We start from the raw sequence: 23322 nt of genomic DNA on the forward strand, positions 1-23322 counted from the left end.
AATTTTTTTATAGAGTAAATCCTTGCTCTTTATCAGTTAGTTGTTTAAATTCACTGTTGAAAAATTCATGGAAAAGATTGACAGGTTCGTGTTTCAATGAAAATGACATATTTTATCATTCTTAGATTGGGAGTGTTAGTACACTGGGTTCTGTAGTCATCTTCCAACCACTATATTAATATTAAATTTGGTAAATTCTTGATCAGATTCAAACTCACAACATGCGACACAAATTCATCTAGTGAAAACATCATAGTCGAAACTGCTCTGCTAAATGCCCACCCTTCAAAAAGAGTGGTTCAATGACCGAGCCAAGTTGTTGCAATTTTCTGACCACGACCCTTACTGTGTTCTTGCTTTGTTAGCTACAGTAGACATCAGTCTGAGACCCTTGGGTTGTTCATAGCATATGAAGTAATCCCTGCGTACAATCAAAGCACCTCCAGCAATGGAGGTACTGAGATACACTGAAAGACTGTGATTTACCCACATCTAAGTATGGATGAATTCACTCTATAATCAATGCTACAGAAAGAACCGATGAAAAAATGAAAGAAAGAAAGAAGTGCTTTACAGAGTTCATAGCTTTCGTTTGTATGCATTATTAATATGCTGGCACAGTGAAGTCTTTGACAACCAACACAAAGGAAATTACACAACCAAGTACAACTCTTCAAAGCCATCTAATGAAAAAGTATAAATCGCAGAAGAAACCAAAGTCTAGAAATAGAAGTATCAGTATCTTAAATTTGACAAGCATTCTTGATGAAAAGCTGTCTTCAAATCATCTGGAACTAAAGAAACCTACAGATACTGACCAATTTCTATCATTACTGAGACAAAAATTACATGGAATACAAGTAGACCTAAGGTCCATGGGTCAACTGTACATCAAATTGATTTCAAAAGGAGCAGATGAGATTCACAGGAGAGTGGGACAGGTGATTGCTTGGAAGTGTGTTTTTTCTGGCAGACTCTTGGCATCTGTCAAAGTACACAACTGAAAAAGTAACAATGTGAAGAATGAGAGATCAGACAGACTGACTTCAACACTTTCACAGCTACTACTCTAAATAAAATACACCTGTACACCTGCAGTACATCTGCTTGATGTACTACCAATCTTTTACAGACTTGCTTTCATCTTCCACATACTGTCATGAGAAATTAGCTGATAGTGTAAATACTCATACAGATGAAGATGTGTCCATTGTCATCGGCTGTATCAATGACGTCCTCATTATTTTAATGATTTTTCATTCAAAAATTCAAAAGAAAGTTTCAGTGTGATCAAGCCTTCCCCAAAAGCATTGAAATATATTCAAATCATTAACGCTAATGTGTGTATTTGAGATGTTAATTTTTCACTTGCCATAATAACCTAGATTTGTCATGGCCTCTACTGTATAATTTTCATTTCCTTTTTCAACTGAAGATGTCACAACAAGTTTCAGACAATGTCTGATTTCTCAGTTAGGCTCTACTTTAGATTCTAGTACCTGTTTGAACATTGTAAATGTTAGTTTCAGAATCTATCAGTCAAGTAGAGATGTGTTAAGCAGGTGTTTTTGTCAAGTAAGAATAGTTTGTATTTACATGATTTTACAAATGAATGAGGATTATGAGGAAACCAGCAATTTCCAATTGTTGTGAACCACTGACATCTTTGCAGCAATGGCTGCATATGTGACCATGAGATTTGATATAGTGGCGGGGAAACAACAGCTCTGACTCACAGGAATGGTGATGTCCCTGATGCTATGACACAATGCTGTGACTTAAGGCTGCCATCTGATGGCACTTTCTGAGACTGTCTCCCTTTGTTCTAATCAACTTTACTGTTAGTATTGCACTGGCAAAGCTGGCATTGAATAAACTCTGTTTGAACATTCCTTCTTTGTTTATAAACTTTTGACTTTTTGATCCCTAGAAGCAGAATGGGTATATAATACATTATGGTATAATCAGGCAGGATTACCTGTCTTACACAACCATCCCTGATTCAACTCTTGTTAATGATTAACACTGTCATTACTATTCATAAACAAATTTTGTTGTATAATAAACAAAGACAAAAAAGCTTGTGTCTTGCGTATCCAATTACACAAGTAGCTGTTTGGAGCAACAATTTAGTTTTCCATCGGAAAAGCAATCAGAACTGTTATGTTATTTCAAAAGACAGAGAAAACCAGTATCACTGCTGCAGGCATTTAAATTTCCAAGATATTACATCTGAGATGATGAATTACACTCTAGCCATTTGACAGGATTAGTTTAAAATGACTGGAGCATACGCAACACAGTGACACACCATTGTGCTCCTTTTCAGTCAAAATTAAAGTGTCAAACATTTTTGCTCTTTAATGTGATTAATGTTTTCCTTGCCATTGACTTTGGATATTAATATTTCTCATAAAGATTTATTATGTTCAGTGGAAGCTATATCTGAGTCATTTTGACTTGCTGATGAGTGTCTAGCTGTACTCATCAATCAAATGTTTCATTTTCTCCTGCAATTTACTTCCTATTTGTTCAAGTAATGATCTTTTACCAAACAAGTCAGTTCTTTTTGGAAAAGAAAGTTTTTGTTTTTGTTTGTAAACTACTTAGACCCTCCAATACTTGACTTTCTGGTACCATAACTAAATCATGAGAGTTCAGGCCTGAAAAAATATTTAGTAGCCAATTATTTGCTAAAACATGGCAAATCAATCAAAACTCTCATTTACACAGCAACATATAACATAAGAAATCATACTGTACATTAAAATATCAACAGGTGTCAGTTTATGAGGAATAGAAGCATTGGTCACTGTTTCATTGTTAATGTCCAATGGTATGAAAGTTAAGTCTCATGGACATTGTCCATTGATAGACTCATTATCAGTTGATTTGCATATTTAAATGATAACAATACACTCTGCATAAATGCTTACATTTATTTCAGAAATGGCCCATTTGATATTGTTTGTGGGCATGTATGTCTTTCTGTTTCATAAACAAACACTGTTTATATGGTTTTAATACAATAATTTAAATTATTTCATTTATATGTGTTATTGGTTTCACTCCTGAGTTTACCACAGTGAACGCAAAACATGGTAACCATGGTATTACCATTTTTCAGAAAGGGTAAGGTGAAATGTGAAAGGTGAAATGTAAATGCTCACTTACCAAGTGGAGCTGTGCCTGTTACGTTGGTCTTCTGAGCTCCTGTCCAAATGCTATAACAGATATGTTTGGTCAATGTGTCTGACCTTTATACCTGTTGAAATACCAAGAACAGGGAAAATACTAGTAGCAAAAAGATGAAGATTTTTTTTAATGAGTAATTTTCAAGAAATGTTGTTTTGCCATGGAAGATAAACAATACTGTATATTAGTTTGTTATAGTTTGATTGTTTTAAACATCAAATGTGCATTGAAGTCCTTGCCTATTTATGAAACGTCACTGTAATTTTGGTTATTGTAAATCAATATTGAAGACATTCAAATTCTATGCCAATCTTACTCCTAAGTTTCATCAAAGTTCACTGCTAACCAACATTTATCGAATAAAAAAACAACTAACCGGTTCCTACAACACCTACAACATTGTCATCTACAAACTCTTGGTTCAGCAATGAATGGCAGTTACAAGGACTACTGGTGCTAGCTGTACTTCCTCAGAGCTGTATAGCTTTTGATTTTCAATTCCTGAAAGAATTAAATATGGAATCATAATAAGCACAGAACAAATATGTCACAGGTAACATTCCATTTCCAATCTGAGAGATACCCTTCCATTGTATACTGTTAATTATAATGAATACGTGCTGAACACTTTCTTTCATGAGTAGATATGATCATTCTATTAGGACGAATCTTTGTTTCTTGATACAACCATACTTAAATCTCCAACATATCTTGATAATTTCTGCACAAAATCTTTCTCCTTTCAGCAATCTCTGTCGCTAATGCTTAGACTATCATCATTATAATTTAGGAACTTTCATTCTAACATTATCAGCTTCCATTATCAATATTTTCAACAATTTTCAACCTATCAATATATTCTCATCCCTCTACATTAACTTCAATGAACAGAAATTCACAAATCATCTCCCAATTCTCAACTTGACTTTAAAGCTTTCGTTATCAACTTTCAAAAATTCTCAAAATCTCAATTCTCATTTTTAAGCCCCATTCTCAAGCTCTCCATTCTACTCTCAGTTTGTTCAACAGTTTCCACGGTGTATCCTCAACATCTTAATTAAACTTTAATCTGCTTTATATCTCCTATACTCAGTGGAGTAACTCCAGTTCTTAGCCCACTAACACACAATCTTTAAACCATTAATTCTCTGTCCAATCCCACTAATCCCAATCTCAGATCCTTAAATCCCATTCAATAAGCATTCCTGGTAACTCACATTCCTCGATTACAAAATTTCATTTGCACTTTTCCAACTCTGAATCTTATGTCAATTCTCATCAAATGAACTCCTAGTCTCAGCTTCAAAACTCTGATCTTAAAGACTACTGAATCCAATATCTAATCACTATAAAACTCTAATTCTAAGACCATTACTTTCCATTATCAACCTTAAAAGTCAAATCTCAGTCCGCTAAAAATCACTTTCTAGACGAAAAATGTACATTCTTGGCTACAGTTCCAAACTTTGGAACATTTCCTCCCATTGTCAGTTCAGCAACTCCCAATCTAGGAATAGTGCTTCCTAAGCTCACACAACAATATTCCAGCCTTGGCCCATAGCTTCTAATCTCTGATATCTGGTTTCCATTCTCAGACCTGTACATGCTCACTCTCAGTTCATCACCAGAAATCTCAGAATCAGTAAATTCCATTCTCAGCCAACTATCTCCAGTCTTGGCTTGCTAACCCCAATGTCAGATCTCACTCAAATAATCAGCTCCTGACCACTTTGAAGTTTGAGAATGGGAATTTAAGAGTCTTTACATTCCCACGGTATCTCAAACTTCTAACTCAAAATCTGAAGAAAAACACTACAGTCTTATTCTAAGCCACCACTGACTTCGATTTTTTATTGTAATTCTCTAGTATCCTCCTCTCATCCCCCACTAATAAGCTCCAATTAATCATCCATTTATCACTAATTTTAAACTCATTATCCTTGATGAAATTCTCTCATTCAAAATCTTGGCAACACCCACATGATCATTTTGAACACATTAAGTCAGTCTCCATGGCAATATGCATCTGAAATTTCCATACAAAGCTGATAGTGTTATCTTCATATCACATGCATGCACCTTTTCGACTTTGTCCCATGCATGCTAAGTGTTCTTAGTTGAGCGTTACCGTGACAACACAGAGAGGAAAATCACCCTCATTATCCACCCTAAGTAAACAGGAACGAAATTAATACCGTTAATCTTTTAATTCAACTTGTTAACCAGTGTCACAAAGTATAATTTTCTAATGTTATTCAACACGACACGATACCCTTCATGCTTCACAAATAATCAGAGGCATGCTGAGTATCTCATTCAGATGTAGTCAGCGGAAAAGCTGCTAAAATATGCATAGTCATGCACAAAACTAGCCTAATACTCCACAATGTGGTTTTGCTTCTGGTGAATTCATAGTGTTCGCAGAACGTACACTGAATGCAGGAGCTATAAGAGTTGTGGTTGGGTAATTCTCTACAAGGATATTGCGCTGACTCAGCTGACCAGCTCAGAAAAGTAGAAAAATAACCTAGGACATAAATCTGAGTGAATTTAGAATGACTTCAGTCACTTTCTGAGGTTTATTGGGTGAATGTTACAATCCCAAATATGCCATCAATATGCAGATAAAGGTGCCATTTCATTTCTTGACCTTTGACCTCTATGTAATGAGTTTCATTACAATGTATCTATGTCCACCAATATTTAAGAAATATTACTAACAAAATCTACTATTCAGAATTTAAATATCCATGACTTTTGAATTGACATACACACTTTCAAGAAACTTTAGTATCAAATAATGACTTGAGAAACCATTTGCTTCTTTGAGAGAAATTACTAGTAACATGTTTCAAAACTGTGAAAACTTTTACTGAAATTAAAAACGTACACGGTATCCTCTTCCTATTTTCAACATAGTTATTTTGCCTTTTGGATTGCCTAGTACATAAACCATAGCTATATGTAGTAGTAACATGAATATTAATCGTGTTGAATGACAAAATGTCAGCGTTTACTTAACTATTAATAAACATAAAAATAAAGTATATGTGTAGTGTAAAACTTTGGACTTATGCTTGGCAATTACAAACTAAGAACCCATCAGACTGACTGATTGGTAGACTTTGACGAGCCAGATCAAATTTTCTCAGTATCTTGAAACTGGAACTAGGTTTTATCAAGAAAGTCTACCCTTGCATCTAAAAGTTATCAGAACAACACTGCTCAACTATTCAGCAGTTGCTGAATTACTGATTCGTGTTCACTGTAATAAATTATTGAAATAATCCAATGTTCCTCTCAGAAGTCTTGCTAAGTCTCAATTTCACACAATTTGTGACCACAATGAAGAAATCATGATTTAAAACTCTCCCCTGCTGTTTTCATTAACTCTGTCAATTTTCTATCTGACTAAATTGACCTCGCTTAGATTTGTTCTCATCATGATGACAGCGATGTGCAACACAGATTAGTCGGATGGCGACATGTAAATTCAACATCCTGCCAAGTCTCATTTCAGATCATAAAACTTGTCTCCCTTCCAAAATGTTTATCCGGTAAACTCTCTCTATAATCATCTTCCCAGATGATGGATTTCTCCGGGGAATGAATTCCGACTATCTGATCAGACTGTTTGAAATGGGGTTTTTGTACTGCTCCCACTGTATGTACTGCAATGTGAGAATATACCGTCTGCATTTCTGTAGACTCTGACATGTTAAATAAGTTCAATGTCCAAAGATTGATGGATGCTAAATGATACTGAAATAATTCTTGCATGGACCTCCCAGATACTTTAATACTGCAGACCACAAAATGATGGTGTCTGCAGATCTGAACTGGAGTAAACACACAGAATGTGTCTCACCAGGCAGTCTCACTTGTAGTGTATGAATATACCACTGGCAGCTAGCTGTAGGGTTCCTGAAGATACAGCTTTCTGTAACTGTTAAAGGACCATGAATGTACTGAGCACTGGGAATCAAACCCATTAGAGAAGGAAGTGTCTTTTCTGGTCTGTGGTGAAATATTTGTAGAAAAAATCACCAATACATATGATGTTCTTGCAACATTTTAGATTGACAGTTATCTGCAAAACAAGAATGAACCATAATCGTACAGAATATATAAGCTGTATAAAATTTAACATAATCTACTATAACTATCTATTATTTGCTTAATTGCTCATCATACGTCTTCAAAGTTCAACTGAGTATACGAGAAATACTCCTGGTAGATTTCATCAAGTCTATGCTGGAGGTAGAAAGTAATTAACATCACAGTACCAGGTATTTGTTGCATAGGGGATCATATCAGGGAATAAGACAGTTCGTTGCAGAAGAAGTCCTGGTGTTCAAAGGTGTTAAGTATTTGCATATGGCATACTGATGAACTTTTCACTACACAGATTTTGTGCATCAGTCTGGACAAAATAAAGTAAAACAAGCCTCTTCAGCTTGCATCCTTTCTCAGCTAATTTTAATAGCTAAGTGTTTAAATTCTCTAATTTAAGAGATGCTGCTATTTTAAACTTTCCCCATATTTACTATGTTCAAGATGTCTTTTCAGCTAAATTAAAAACCCGCTGATTGCAGTGAAATCCAAAATCGCTAAAAAAGCATGCAGGTTATTCAAAGTGTTTTACAGTATACTGGCCACACTGGGCAGGTATGGTGATTATCTCACTAGCCAGTACTTTCTGAAACTTTGATGTTGTCATTATTTACTGGTGAATGTAATCCAATACAGCAATCATAATGCACGCATTGCATTGTCTAGATATAGAAGAAAAATAATGACAATTCAGAATGATATTTGAGGAACAGAATCCAAACTACAACTGCCTACATTACACAGCATGAGAGTTGAGTTTGTAGAAAATGATCTCTTTCACTGCAGTCAGGCAATCAAAGAATATCCCAGCTTTGAATTCTTTACATGCTCAGATTTCTTCAGCACTACTTTCAGCTACCCTGACCTATTGTCACTCTCTGTCATATATCTGTCCAATTCCTATTTTAATCAACCATTGCTACTGGTTTTGAAATGGCCCTTTCCTCAGAACACTCCTCTCAGAAACTTTATCACTGCGGCAGCTGTTTCTACTGTGGTTGCAAGGGTTGGTTATTTTGTTTCAAATCTGATTGTGGCCGATCTTTTATGGTTCATGATTCCCGTTTATTTCCAGGTGTGTCACATGGAAAGACATGACGCAAAAGGCAATCATAGCAGCTTTGGATTCAGACATGGATCAGATTTCAGATCATTTCACTGTCTAGGAATATTAACAACAGATTAGTGTAATGGGAAAAATATTAATCTGAAACTTTTTATCTTATTGTTTAATTTACATCACCAGTTGGCGATGCAAAATTGCTTTGGCTGAACTTCCCTTTACATAGCTTCACACAATCTCAATAAATGCACAGAAATTAAAATCATTCAATACCAAATGTGCTGAAACCCGAAGTAGAATCAATCAACGGAGACGATACTCCCTTACGAACGGCAGTAAATGGCAATTTTTCGGTGAGATGACGGTCTGGCGTCACATTGTCTGACAGTGAAGGGCGGTGTGCGCAGTGAGTGGTATTTGATATAGTGTTTTATATTGATACAACTGACAAGAGCCCTGATACGTTGTGTCACTTACGGTACCTTGAAATCACGTACTCAACCTAGCCAGCAATAAACCACAATCAAGTCAATATCCAAGCCAGCCTTAAATTCATAATCATCAATAAAAGTCAGATCTGGCTAACAAATCTACTCACATACACTTTCATGGCTTTCTTGATGTGCGTACATGACGTCAAGATGTTATAGACTATAAAAGCATGCCATCTCAGAAACAGTCCAAATCCAGAATTAAAATCTTTCCTTTTACGGCTATAGGAATTTTAATACAATTACAGAGAGACAATAACGGATGAAGAAGTCTTCACTTTGGAAACATATAACAAAAGATATCTTTCCATTTTCTTAAAGGACAACAGCACAATAGCATCATAAATTTTTTTGAACTGGCTTCATTTTTTGACATCAAGTCAACCTGAACAGTTTGTATCCGTATGCTTTGCTGCCTTGAGGGAAACTAAGAGGTGTTGAACTGGAATCTGAAACTAATTCACAAAGACAGTAATCTTCAAATAGCGCAATGGCACTACTATCACAATAGCTGTGAACATTTAAGTACTTTGTCCACAAAACCAGAAGCATGACTCATATATGACAGTGTATTCTACAAAACTGTTAAATCTCAATTGCACAATAAAGTTACGCCAATTCTTTTCAGCTTTTCATTAACCTTATTGTGTGAGGCACAAACCATTCTTTTTAGGGGGTATTACAGTCACAGTTTTCATACATCTTGACATATGTGCAGCTTAATTTGGAATATCGTAACAAGAAGATGCTGTGATTTTAGCAATAATGCAGATGTTTTTTTAATTTAGTTTAAATGATAACTTCCAGAAAATGTCATATTATCACTATCACAGACCTTTCTGAAAATAAGAAAAAATGCAAAGATACTTCAACATCACTAATTTAAAAACAGACTGACATAAAAGGCTGAATTTTCAACCATCTTACAGGTGAGTTTATAATATATTTTGAATTAACATTTAAAGAAAACGCTCAGATTGAGTTAGAACAGTTCTGGTAAACCACATTTGCATGAACCCGTAAAAGAAATAGAACTGCACCTAAGACATAACTGTTCCTTGCTAAAGTGAAATTTGAAACTACAGGAAAGGAAAGAATGAGTGAAGTAACTCTCTAAAATAATGATGTAGCCTTACAGTCAATTTGAAATGGCAAACTCAGAGAGAGAGAGAGAGAGAGAGAGAGAGAGAGAGAGAGAGAGCTAACAATCATTATTTTACAGTACGGTATATCATATCTCCAGTATACTACAAAAATACCCCTCCTTCCCTACAAAATGAACTCTTCCTGCTTCAGACTGCACTGTACTATACGTCCATCTTTATCAATATCAAACAAAGAGTTTACTTACAACATCACTGGGTTTCCATCATGTTCTCAATGCTAAGTGCCTTACCCTATTGTTATCCTGCCTGACTTTCACAGCAGGGTGTTTGGCTAGCAGGGAATTGCTGTGGTAAAGACTTCCTACTATTTCCCATTAAAACAAAACACTTTGGACCATATCTACTATGATGGAAAGACACCCTAAATGAGCTCAAACTAATATACATTGTTTGTCTAACGTTGTGTTATATAAAGCCCATTATTTTTGTATTTTCAGACAATGCGTTATTCTAAAGAGAGTTTATTCACATAGATTATTTGCAGTGATTGACAGGTACAGATTTGTCAAATAATGATCACAATTTATAATTATCTTATTTCCATGCCATTATACTTTTTTTGACACTCTCGATAACATTGAGAGATATTCCACCACGGATCACACACATATTAAAGCCTGTATCACCTGTCTTGATAAAAATTTCACATTTATTGACATGAATGATGTCCACTGTTCTCATCTCACCAAAAGAGGTGATCGGGCACCAAATCAATTTCAGTGTATTCTCCAGGAGCTGATGCCAATCAATACGACACATTTGAGAAGTACTAGGCAGTGTGAGCCAGGATATGCAAAAATGTGGCCTGGCTTACAATGCATTTTGTAGAATTAATCACACATGTCTGAGTGATTACAGGCCTGATTCAAGCTAAATACAGTTTAAAAATTCCATCTGCACAAGACGTGGGCATGTTCCCGACTCGCTGGCACCAGTTGTTTGTGCACTCCTATCTATCTGAACTCTCCAGTGAATATCTCATCAGGGCTCAGATTCTTGATTGGAAAAAAAATGTTTACCATGGAAAAGGAGCAGTCCTTTAATAAAATGAAGATTGAAATTCAGTGTTTATGAGACATATTATTGCTTGATGGATATGCAGATGAATTCATGTCTGCCCTTGTTGCCGTGACATTCATATTTATTCCATCATCTTTTCCCAGCCTTACCATTTGCCAGACTAAAATAATTGCAAAGTACACCTGTTTGATGCAAAACGACTGTGATTATAACAGAAAGGGTGTACCATAGGAGGTCAGCATCTTTATGTTACTATGTAATTTGATATAACCCTTGTACATTTACAGTACTACATGGTTAGTTTGCTAGCACAGTTGGTAGCAAGGAGCGTCTGTGCTTTGAGTATTGACAGTATGCTAGCCTACATCCTAGCCTACATCATTGCTGAAATCTTTACCCACAATGCATTAGGAAAATTTTGCTTTACAAGGAACATTGTACCAAATGATGGCAGATGCTAACATAATTTTGGTAGAATTGAGAGAGAATTTATTAACATGATATGATAATTAATGGCAGTTTTACACAAAAACAACAGACATGAGATACAGACAATCCTAGCTTTACATACTTTTCTAAAACACAAGGTACATATATTAATTCTTATATTGAAAATGCCATCTTTCACTAAGTGTTTTGCTATGGACAGTATGATTCAATATAATCCTACCCAGTTTCTGTATCTTAAATTGTGAAAGTTATTCTTTTTGAAATCTTGCTATTAATGGCTGCTACAGTAGAGTACATTTCTAGTGAACATTAAAACCTAATGGTATAGGCGACCAAAACTTCTTAAATATTGTAGCTCTACAATATTGAGAACTTACTCAACAGATGATTGTTTATCATCATTCATTTAAGATCTGTTTCTGTCATCATACGCAAACTTTTTAGATATTATAGTACTACGATTTGAACTTCTTCTCACATACTGCTGGTCCAGATGCCTGACACTTGGATTTCCACATTTCTGGAGAGGACTCTCCTTATCGGACAGCTTTCAAATTTGATTGTTTCTAGACATAATCTCAAAATGAACTTGTTCACTTTATGGTGAAATTTTTATATTCGTACATGGTAGGATTTAGTTTTCATTTTTAAAGAACACTTTTTTCGAAAACTATCTTGTGTTCAAATTATTCTATTGGCTTCTTGGGGAGATTATATTTCAATTTGTTCCATCTACGGCCAAATATTTATCATTCAATGAGTTTTCAATGACCAATTTTATTCATTTTTGGTCAAGAAATCTTGACAGGATCTGCTTTGTAAATAAATGTAGAATTTCATACGCAGTGTCTCAGTAGTGAACTTAGTTTACATGCTGTGCAGTGATTTAATTTCTGTTGCACTATTCTGAAATAAGAAACCATAACGACAACGGAACTTCCTTCATTGGTCAATATTTAATATGAATCATTCGATATGCGATGAAATTAAATCATTTCTGCAGTTTTTTGTGTGAAATATTGAATACTGTTGAGCGGACAGGTCACTTTTCATAACGTTCATCAATCACTACAGTCAGTTAGGTTAGGATCTCAGGCACCCAGGTGGCACAGAACCCAAATTACTCAGATCCCAACCCAAATGTATTTTGCAATGAAATTATTCCATAGAAAACTTTTCCCCATGCTGCAGTTACTGTGAAATCATGATGTGTTTGACATGGAAATTTCAAAAAAGCACTCTCAGCATTGTAAACTACATAGATAACTCAATGTTTGAAACACCAAATTCAGTACGATGAGGATGAATTGTCAAGTTGTTCAACTGTACATGACCGTACAACTTCTTCCTACATCATTCAGCATTCACACACTGTCCACAAAGTTAAGCTCATGACGACATACGGGAAGACAATGCGGTTTAGGGATTTCTACAAGGGGCAATTAAATATCTGATGCCAAAGCCACAATGACTCACTGAAAATGACAAATATCAACAGACGTACCATGTAGTCTGCTTGACTAAGTACGACATCGTTAGACTGTGTACATTGTGTGATCCATCATGATAATACTTATATTCTAATACACTATATTGGTACACTTGTCAAGCAGTTTGTTATTAATGCTACTGCCTGGAGTCATTTTGACAAAGCTAAGTGAAGATTGTTGAAATCTTAGTGCTGTCTCATGTTCACTTACAAAGATATCTCATCTAGAGAAACTGCTCAAATCACTAGGGTGACCTTTGAAAAAAAGTATTAAAGAATGCATCTATGACCTCCTTTTACATTATTTCACTCTCTAGTAGAAGACTTGCATGACAAAAGAGGAAAAGGAATGACTTTTTAATTTTCAGGAGACGATATCGCACAATGGTGCTGTTAGATGCAGTTATTATTCGGACTCACTTTACGATTTTGTGATCTGATACAATGGCGCTGTTAGATACAAGTAATCACTCAAGTTCAGTTGGCAAATAGCTAACTAAATCTATTCATTTTAGTCTACCAAAGCTGCCTGAGTTACACAGGGAATCCTTACACAGATACCATATAGAGTTGCAATGGTCACCTTGTCTGTCACAATTGCTACTGAACAGACTGACAGATTTTCATAATATTTCAAAAAATTTAAAATTACACTTTTTTCAGAAAGTGAATTTTGTTTCATTTTGATGATCATAATAAAATATTATGTTAAAACAATTTTGGTGGAATATCTTGTAAACAATAGATTTTTTCAATGTGAAAGAGATGTTCTAACTAATGCAATTCAGGTCATGGCTACCGGTGAGATCTCCTATATGCTTTGTGTACCCCTGAAGCAATGGGTAATTTATCAAAGCCATCAAATACAACAAAGGCAGACTTCCTTCAAATGGTCAGCTGTTGTTGAGCCAGGAGATTTTCAGACCTGGATTATTGTTAAACCTGGCTGTAATTTGGTCTGACTCAGAACAGGGTTGTTACACATGCCTGGGTTGTAAAGGATTATGGCTATAGGCCTTCAATGGTGATTATGTCTCCTAGGGAGAATAGTGATGTCCACACCATTGATGAAATGGTTTTTCAATTTGTTTTTGAACAAACTCTACTGAAACTTGCAGCAAAGATTAAGTTCAATGGTTGATCCATTGATTCTGAAATAGATTCCTGATTGAAACCAGTCAGGCAGATTGTTTGGCAGTCTTGGAGTCACAATAAATAAAAGGCAGAAAAATGAACAAATATGAAAATTTGATGATCATTATAATACAATAATAATTAGTAGTATCTGGAGACTATATGGTATATTTCTCAGTTTGTTTAGCTGGGTTTTGGAAGTGTAGAGTAGGGATATGATTTCACCTCACCTCTCCTGTCTCATATATTGTACAAGATATTACTTTCCATATGAATCAATCAACAATATATCATTGCTGATCAATTCACTGATGAACACTGAAGGTTAAGGGCTCTTTCCTCAAATGTACCTGGCTTACTGCCCCTACACTGAGCTCTGTTTCTGATATGACAAGCACAAATATGTCTCGTTCTCAGTAAAACTATATAAGAATATAGAACCATCAGGCAAGACATGTCAATGTATATATCATCACTATCAGTCCTGTCCACTGTACCATTACATAGTAACATAATATCAATCTCGGAGTTGAAAGTGCCTGACTTTCCGGAATAAAAGCAAGTGAACCAAAACCTGTAAATAATGTCATGCTTGACAGTATCTGAACCGACGGCTTGTAATTACAGCAGCCTCCTACCAACTACGGAAAATTACCACAGGTGTGGCTGTCAGATTGCACCTGGATTAAACATGCCCCTGAATAAGAACCACCCCGACTCTTGACGCCAACTAGTCATCTGTATTCCGCTGGCGAATCTTCACTAACTCAGTCAGAAATAAGCCAAGAATTTCAAACAGTGACAATCAATTTCAGGCTTGTTGCGGATCAGCCATTCAAGGCCAACACTGTTCCTGCCAGTATATGTCTTCCATATTAATTCAAAGGCAAGGTAACTGACCTACCTTCATCACAGCAAATTACTCATTACTCAAGCACATTACACTCTTAATAGTCATATATGTACTATATATCTTTGAAATCTACATCACTACATCTGATTTGTAATTGCCAATTCAACACCCAACTTAACGATTATGCAATCATAATTACACTCATAGGCAACCATCAAGACGCCTGTTTGGTAATTATTATAAAATTGCCATTACCTAAGAGCACTGGAGAACTGCCCTTATGGGTTTTTAAAGTTACCATATATACTTTGCATCAATAATGTACAAGTGTAATGACTGTTAGAGGTAATCTTGCCTGAAACAAAACAAAAATGTTTTCCTCATGTCCATTCCATTATACAGAGTATTTCTCTAATGATGGTGGCTTCGGAAATCCAGGATGATTGCATTGCAGATTTAACTTCCCTTTTTAAAGTTTACATAAGATTCTTTCTGAATGTCAAATATTCTATCACATATGATTGGAAGCATACAATACCTTCTACAATTTATAAATATATGATTTATTATTATTCATATTATTTCATTTGATGGAAAGCACCTTGTATAATCTGTATACAGAGGATACTGAAGCAAATATCATTCTTCTTTTTGTGTTTGCACTACAAAATGAAGATTGATTGATTGATATCAGGTGAATGGCAAAAAAGGGACTGAAGTTGCATGGTCATGTACAGGACCTACAAAACGGGCAGGTTGATGATGTTATCTGGAAGTTACAAATTAAAGGAAAGCATTTGTGGAAACAGAAATACTCAAAATGTCTTGTGGCAGCTGTCCACTTCATTAACAAATAGAAACACACAATGTGTTAAGTTTGCCATTTACGAGCCCCTATAACAAGATAAAACATAAATTAAGTGAAATATCAAGGTTGAGTTGATGATAATGGTCTAACACCTTTAGACTTAATGAGTTACTGCCCACCGTTCCTTGACTGCGTCTTAAAGGCCAGGAGAATGCACAAGGCGAAGTGCATTTATGAGAGTCACGATTCTGCTAATTGACTCATTCTACAGACAGCAATGTCTTCTGCATGGCTATTTTAAGTCATAGACTGCAACATCAACTTGAAGCACTGATTATGAATAAAAAAAACATCTTAAAAAACACTGACCAGTCTAATGCTACTATACACACAGAATTATGCAGCTGATGATGTAATAGTTGTAATTTGCAGATATCTATTAACTAACACAAACCATTAACAGTTGCACTGTACACAACAGCCTTGATATTTCCTCAGATTTGGTGAATAGCCATGATGTTATTACAGATTTTGTGATTATTATACAGTGATATGAAACCAAGGTATCTTGAGCTGTGACTGTGATCATAACACTTGATGACTTTAGGCAGTTACATCTGTGATTGTCACTCAAGAATAATCTTTCAATGTTCCAAGAGATGTCTCCAATGTTGTGTGTGTGTGTGTATGACTGTCCCTCTTTTCAAGAAAGTTCTGTTACCTATCTAGTTTTTTCACACATTTGCTGTTTGTGACTAAAATGATACAGCAAAAACTGTTACTATATACCATCTTTGATAAAAAAAGTCTTGAAGATGCACGGGCAGAACGGTGAAGAGAAAACAAAATTCACATGAATGATTGAATTGAAGTCTGCAGAATGCAACCAAGCCTGGAGATTGCATAAACACTTTTTTCAACTACTGTCTATGAAATGCTTTCTTTAATATCAAAGCAACTCAATCCAGTAATTCATTTCTAATTTGACTGTACAGACAGAGATTCTCCATCAAATATATACCTCACTGCATCATAGATCTTTTGACTAGACTGGAAATGATCACAATGAAATATCAGGATTGTATACATGCAGAATATACAACTGTATCTTTTAAAAGTCAGGTGGAAATTTAAAATATTTAAAATGGATTTCTTTGTCAGGAAGTACTTGAAATTTTTGTTTGAACTGTTCCCATTTCCATCAGCCAGTTTACAAACAATACTTCTTTTCAAATGAAACATGACTGGCTTCCATTCTGTAATCTCAGGTCATTAATTATTATGAGTCAAGACAAAGAAAGCTCTGATCAAAGAGGAGATTGTATTATAAATGCTCAGACTGATGTCACAAATCTCACTATGATTTATTATAATTATCTAATTAATCTTCCATTGTTTACAAATCCTGACTGATTTATTGATTTGTAATCTATTCTCATACAAAGTTTGCAGCAATTTTTCATTTGATGGCAGTCTCCAAGCACGATGAAAGTTTCCAGTCTTCTCACACATCACATCACATGACTTATTTTGATATTTGCCATGAAGCTGAGATTTGAACACAATGTCTCTTTGTTTGATTCTCTGAATCTTTTCTGTATGATGATTAAAGTTGGTTCATGTGGTGTGTATTCCTTGATTTTGCTGAGGTATCACTACAAGAAAAAATTTATCTTGGGTGAATGCTCGGCGGCGGCGGTCGGGGAGGACGCCTGGCGGTGCCAGTTTCCATCAGCATTAAATGAAGCAAGTTGGAAAGTGGTTAGCAAAGGCAAGTCAAAAATTCATTTGGAGGAAATGGAGTGCAAAGCAGAGACACCGTGTCTGGCTGCGAGTGCTTTGTAAATGTTTGTCGGTGTGCAAGTGTCATTACAAAGAAGTTTAATTGCAATATCTCTTCCTGGATGACACACCTAAATTCATTGGTTGAGTCCTTATCAAGTCATCAATGCTAAATTTGTAATACCCTCCATTGGTTTTAATGGTCTAATTGATGTTCAAATCATCATAGGTATTGCCCTAACCAAACATTTTTCACTCCAATTGTATGCATATCTTTGTGCAATGGTCTTGCTCACTTCTACAGTGTGAGGGCCCTGTTTCTATTTTATGTGAGATAAGTTGAGCAGTGAGTAATTTAGAGTTTTAAGAAATTCCATTTCTTCAATATGATGGGATTTTTACTTTTATGTAATTTCCATAGAAACCCAATCTCATACCTGTATATTTTTTTCGATACATGGTGTCTGATTTGAACAAAAAATATTATTTATAATGAAGAAGTAAGCAGTCGCCAAATAAAGAATGGGATATCATAAAAAAATCTACTTTGGTTTTGATGTTAATTTCTCAAACATTCATGATAGTTCATGCAAAAAATAATTTTCTCTCAGCCAGAGTATCTCATGTTATTTTCCTTTTGAAGTTTTAGGAAAACCCCTCTATTTCCCCATCATTCTTCACATGAAAAAATTCTAACAAAACCCAAAATTACTACCTGAATGTATTTTTTGTATCCTCATTCTCTGTTTTACGGCATGCAAAGCAATATCACAAAAAGTAACAAGAACTCTGGCTGGATTCAGTTAGCAATCACTAAAGTTTCGTTCCTCTTTGCAGCCACTTCATTCTTTTCTCTCTTGACAGCAACATGAAACAACAAAATGAATTCCCCTCTTGAATTTGATAGAAAGATAGAGAGAAAACCATTTAGCAAGAGAAAGTTGGTAGAATACTTTTTTGAAAGCATGCAGACTTGTGCATCTCAGAGTAATTACATTCACTCTTGATATTTTTAATCTTTATTGGAAATAATTGGAGGAAATGTATAACATTGTAGCTGCTCTGGGTGGATTTTCTGAGGTCAGTATTCTAGTAATACTCTTTCATTTCCTGGTTTATCATCCTTGTTAATGATGTTCATTCTCCTACACTTCCTTCAAGACGTTTACAGGATGTAAAGTACCTCCTACCTGAAGGCGTTTCATTTGCAATTTTACCTGACGCTATCTCATGAATGTCAAGTTCATCTGAAAAGATATCCTACAAAAAGGGAAATCTATCATGTTTATGAGACTTTGGCATTCCTCTGGTTGTGTGTGTAAAAAATGGTGGATTTTGGTTTGGCTAATATGCAGGTGACAAATATTATAAACTTTGCATATACACATTAAAATATGACAACTTGAGAAAGAGAATTCTTGAGCAAAATCATTTTTAAAGCTCTTTAATAATCAATGACATATATTCCAAGCAGTACATGGCACTTCTCTATGAGAAGTTTTTCACTCTGCATAGTTGATTGTCACATGGCTTTTACTCAAGCAGTTTTACCATCAAGCTAACTTACTTTGCTGTATTATAAACTCTCAGTCACGAACTGACAGTAAACTGAACAGACAACATCAAGTTATGGGCATGCTCATAAAAACACAACTGTTCCGTTTTACAGCTGACGACTTTAAAGAAATAGACCTTGGGAACGAAAGATATCATTCAACTTTGTGTTTCAACCAATCAGATTGCTTCTCATTCACTTTGATGACTATGGGAAACATAAATCTGCTGGATTCTTGCTCACAATGTTGGAGTTTTATGTTCTTTATAACGTGCTTGGTGATTGGTCATTTTGGAAGTGATAGCATTCATCATGTCTATTTGCTAAGTTAGGCGGAATTCAGAAATGATAGATATTCTGTGCCAATGGCATAACACTGGTGTCATTTATAACACAAGATATGATGTCATTCTTTTATACTGGACTGTAATTGAGATTTGGATGGATGGTGTAATTTCAAAGTTGGATTGTATTTCTAGAAGAAAAACAAGTACATTTAACATAGGTCATTCCATATATGGATGTTTATAAAGCATGTATAAATGTATGCCTGTGCCTGTGTACACACACTGTTTGCCATTATGTATATATGTTGAGAGGGGAGGTGAATTCATAAGGTTGATGTATACCACAATATATTGTCCATATATTTCCTGACGTTATCTGCTGTATCAAAGATAAGTTAACTGTTTGAATAAATTTTTACGTCAGCTCAATATCAGCTCTGATACTGTCAGGAATCAGAATGTTAGAGAACATTTTTATGCAGAGGAGGAGAGAACAACTTTTTTAGTTTTCAAAGGAAGAAAATTTTTCTTGAAAAGAATTCAAGATGAGGGTTTCTTAAATTGCCACACTTGGCGATCATGGTTAGATTGAACAGCTCCCAACTTCAGGAAAGAAATACTGCTACAATAAACAAGAAAATAGATAACATTAACAAGCAGTTAAAAATGTGGCTTTACTCTCAAAGTGCACTTCATGGAAACACTGCCACCTTTTCTGGGTCGCTTATTTTAACACACCACTATTGTATGGCAGTGGTAGCATACAATTAATTTCACAAGGTGAAATAACCAACATTTTTCCGAGTCTTACATAATACAATGAAAGTTGCCAGCCTTACAACAGTTCCACAAACACTGCTGATACAAACAGTAAAAATAATCAAATATTTTAGAGAAATATGAATATCACAGAATAGCATTGGGAGAATGCACATTGCTTCAAGAGTAGGAACATACTATACTGATAATGACAACTGCTTTTTTGACAAACTGTGTGACATTCCATCGTTCAGGACTTTTAAAAATGATAAGTCTAAAAGTAAAATGAAACTGTTCACAAGATCAGGATATTTGCGATAAAAAAGCCTGACTAAAACTAAGCAACCAAACATATTCCATCAGTTGGCTGTTCAAATGCGTTTTCCTTGCACTGTTCCACTTCATACATCGATCAAACTCTCCTTGATCAGTTAGAAGCAACATTGTGACAAATATTGAACCTCAGCCATTACATCCAGGATCTTTAATATTACATATACTTGAGTTAATACAGGCACAAAAATTGAGAGAACCTATTCAGATTTAATGTTTAAATATTCCAAAAGAAAAAGAGAGCTTTGAACTTTGGTTCATTTCTGTTTTCAAAATGTGTATTGTTACAGTCAAAAATAAAAAATATCACATTCTTAGAAAATATAAAAACTGTTTTTGCATGATAAGATTCAAATTTCTACAGAGATGAGCACAAGTCAGATGAGTTCACTGTTTTTCACAGAACACTTTCCAGACCTTTGGCCAGTTTCCTCGATAAAAATATCTCTACTTGCGCATTTTATGGAAACAATGCTGAAAAATATGCAAATTGCTGCCAAATTGGATTTTGAGAATTGTGTATGCGGACAGGATAAGCATAATCCAATCTAAGTATCTCAAGGGGTTGTTAGTTCCAGGCTAATTCTGATGTCAAGGTTAGATGAAAGTATTCCTTAATTACCCCGATTTCAGCAGCAGATAGTGGTACAATAGGAAAACCACTCAGAGAAATAGAGTGAAACCACGGTCTCATAAATATGACCAAGAATGCTCCAATGCCGCTGAAACAATAAATCTAAAACAGCTCCCTGACTTCATATCCTAGAAGAGTTCTATATTTACGACAGAGAAATATGAAGTAACAATGTGTTATTAACAATGAGTCATACTGTATATTTCATGAAAGATTTTCGTGAAAACCAAGGCGATGATGTTTTATGATGCTTTTGTCGTAAAACCCTTCCAAAAAGTACATCTCCTATGATATGTCAAAAACACTTTTTGGATTGACTCATTGACTTTGTTGACTTGTGGTAAATATAAATGATTTTGAAATAAGTCTTCGTAATTTCTGATAACTACTTTTTTTGATGTTTATTCAATAATAACTTTGCAGTGCTTTTATCCATTTAAGATTTTGAACAGGAATCATACCACAACTGTACAGAAAGAGTTGGTATTTGTTAATTTTTACATATTGCAACATTAATTCATTCTATCAAATCTTTATATCATGACTGAAATTTGAACTTCTAGATTATTAGTGCATTGTCCTTATCCTTGAAATCAACCCAACTTATCAATTTTACATCACGCATATCAAAACTTTTGACAACTGGTTTATTGATGGTCTCCGAGAAATGAACATCACTCAAAAATTCATTAAAGTTACTGAATCGGAAAGAGACTGTTGTACCTTGTAGACAATGACATTACTCTGATATTAAAACTATCAGGGAAATTTTTACCACTTGTATCGATTACTGTTCACAGGAGCGACAACTTCAAGAAACGTTGCTTTCAGAGTGAAGTAAGATTTATGAATTTTGAAGATAAATTTCATCCCTGCCAGATCCACAGACACATAAAAGACAATGCAACGGTGCACCTGAAACTGACTCATTGCCAACCCTGATTTCCTTGAGTAGGGTCTGGGGAAAATTTCCATCTATAAATTATAGACCTTTTCAGTATAAAAGCATCCATGTTTGTTTTTTATCTACCAAGGGAGATATTCTCTGAGTCATAATACTTTGTTTTAATCCAAGGAGTCTTTCCAACAAGCCAATTACAGTCCATTCGATGTATCAAACACGTCACTGGAGACATGTTAGTGCGGTACAATGGGTTTATCTCTTTCCCAGTTATGCCATTGTGGGAAAAACAATGCACAATCAATTTTAAATTATTCATCCGATTTTCAAATTGGTCTGTTTGCTTAAGAAATCAATCCATCACCCACCAATGATGTTCTTTCAATATGCTGTTCGCATCTATATAAGAAGAGCACTTCACAATATCTATGCATGTCAGCTTGAGTAACATCACAATTTATATTTAAATATGGATGGAGAAAGACATTTTTACAAATCTTTCTTTCTTATCTACAATTGAGTATTGATCATTAAGAGAAAAAACAGTAAAAAAATGCTCTTTTATTTTGTTGCTGTTAGGTCAAGCTGTAAGAACCCTGTCCAACTAGCAAAATAAAAAACTTCCTTTTTTGCTTCAGCCATGGATGGCGAACAAAACTAGTATGCACACTGAAGTAGTCATAAAAAACTACAATATTGGATGGTTAATTTGTCGGGTAAATAATGTCTTTCTGGTCTCCGACATCATAAGTCTCATAGAAGTTTGCTGGAGGTTACAAAACAATGGCAAAGTGGCAAGTGCACTGACAATATCACATGTAGTATGATACGCATGTTATAATGCCCATAGGTTTGACACATATAAATGTCAGCCATACCCAACCAAAGGATTTATCAACACACCATTTGGGAAAGCATAACCTCCAACTTTTAAAGGTCATAACATTTCGTAATATGCTGCCTGTGGACCCAAGCTCTAAGTTTTTGCAAAATACAAGTAGTATTTTGGAGATAACCAGATCATGCAAACATATTACCGTGTACCCTCAAATGTTACATGCTTGTAGATATGAATACTATTTGGTTGTAATCAAATATCTTCCAGGCTAATGGAATTAATTCCAGCAAATCTACTGGTGATAAGACTCGCCAAGTACTGAAACCCTGACATTTATACTTCACCAGTATTTTATAAGGATTTTGATTTTGACCAAGAAACACAAAAATAATCGATGAAAGAGTCATTGCCAATAATGAAGTCATTAGAAATTGTTGATGGACTGTGTTAA

The 23322-nt window shown here is 35.0% G+C and overlaps 1 protein-coding gene across 3 annotated transcripts in view; it reads right to left on the reverse strand.

Moving 5' to 3' along the window:
* LOC139117495 (lysophosphatidic acid phosphatase type 6-like) overlaps positions 1-23322 on the reverse strand; it is a 158180-nt gene that overhangs the window by 80370 nt on the left and 54488 nt on the right. For all 3 annotated transcript variants that reach the window (XR_011548546.1, XR_011548545.1, XR_011548547.1), the window contains exons 10-11: positions 3572-3696; positions 3175-3265 (exon numbers count right to left, since the gene is read on the reverse strand). The gene's annotated coding sequence lies outside the window, so the exon portion shown is untranslated. The remainder of the gene's footprint in view (positions 1-3174; positions 3266-3571; positions 3697-23322) is intronic.

The sequence above is a fragment of the Ptychodera flava genome, chromosome 18 (genome assembly GCF_041260155.1).
Source record: "Ptychodera flava strain L36383 chromosome 18, AS_Pfla_20210202, whole genome shotgun sequence".
NCBI lineage: Eukaryota > Metazoa > Hemichordata > Enteropneusta > Ptychoderidae > Ptychodera > Ptychodera flava.